This window comes from Trichechus manatus, unplaced genomic scaffold (genome assembly GCF_000243295.1).
Source record: "Trichechus manatus latirostris isolate Lorelei unplaced genomic scaffold, TriManLat1.0 scaffold00032, whole genome shotgun sequence".
Lineage (NCBI taxonomy): Eukaryota > Metazoa > Chordata > Mammalia > Sirenia > Trichechidae > Trichechus > Trichechus manatus.
In genome coordinates, this window is record NW_004443968.1 from 16,365,474 (window position 1) to 16,366,549 (window position 1,076).

Here is a 1,076-nt window from a genome sequence, read left to right on the forward strand (position 1 = left end):
TGCATGCTTCTCTCTACTTAGGTTTTTTAGGGTTTATTTTTTGAGGAAGGAGCTTGCAAACTTTCAAAACTTTTCCCCAGTCGTAAGTTAGAAATGGTTAAACCATTGCGAACTGTATTATGATATGGATTTGAAGCAGGCTAGGTCTGCAAAGATTCTAAACCAAAGAACTAAACCTGTTGCCTTCGAGTCAATTTTGACTCATAGTGACCCTATAGGACAGATTAGGACTGCCCCCATAGGGTTTCCAGTGAGGGGCTGGTGGATTCAAACTGCCAACTTTTTAGTTAGCAGCCTGAGCTCTTAACCACTTCACCTCCAGGGCCCCCAAAAATATAGAATGCCTCACAGATTTGTATGTCATCCTTTAGCAAGGCCATTCTAATCTTCTCTGCGTCTTTCCAATTTTAATACATGTGCTGCTGAAGTGAGCACACAGAGATTCTAGGCAATCTCTCTCTCATGTCTATTGATTGTTTCCTACTCTGTGGTTACTAACAGAAGTTATAAAAGTGTAATTAAAAGATAAATATGGAATTCAAGCCAATTAAGCTGTTATTTAACATTTTAGAACCAAAAAATAGTATAAGCCTTGAATAAGTAATGAAAACGTGGAGAAAATGTCCCCTTGTTTTCTTCTCCCAAAACACTTATGCCTAAAGCTGGCCTGTGCATTTAAAAGGAAATATTTTTTCAGACTCAAATACAAATCAAAAATATGTGTTACAGCATAGTTCAACAAAATAATCCTGTATTTAAATCCTTTTACCAACACAACTGTCTGTCTAGAGAAATGTGACTCATGGAGACAATTGAAAGTACTTACAAAACTGAAACATATGAAGAAGATAATTAGGGTATCCATATGCAGAAAGAATGAGATTTCATCTTTTTCCTGAAGGGCAATTTCCCAGAATTTGAAAGAATCTTGAGACTAAGTGCTAACAATGTGTATAGGATCATTATGTGAGAGGTTGGATTTTAGAGCTCTTCTCTGAAATTTCTTAGCAAATTTGAAAAAGTAATAAGTTGTCTTGTGAGGTACTAAAACAATTCATCTCCTTGACTACAGCTGC

The 1,076-nt window shown here is 36.2% G+C and overlaps 1 non-coding gene across 1 annotated transcript; it reads right to left on the reverse strand.

The window, feature by feature from the left end:
• Window positions 1–329: 329 nt before the first annotated feature.
• LOC111820287 (U6 spliceosomal RNA) lies at window positions 330–435 on the reverse strand. The gene has a single exon (XR_002823843.1). It is a non-coding gene; the product is annotated as a U6 spliceosomal RNA (small nuclear RNA).
• Between the last annotated feature and the right edge of the window lie 641 nt (window positions 436–1,076).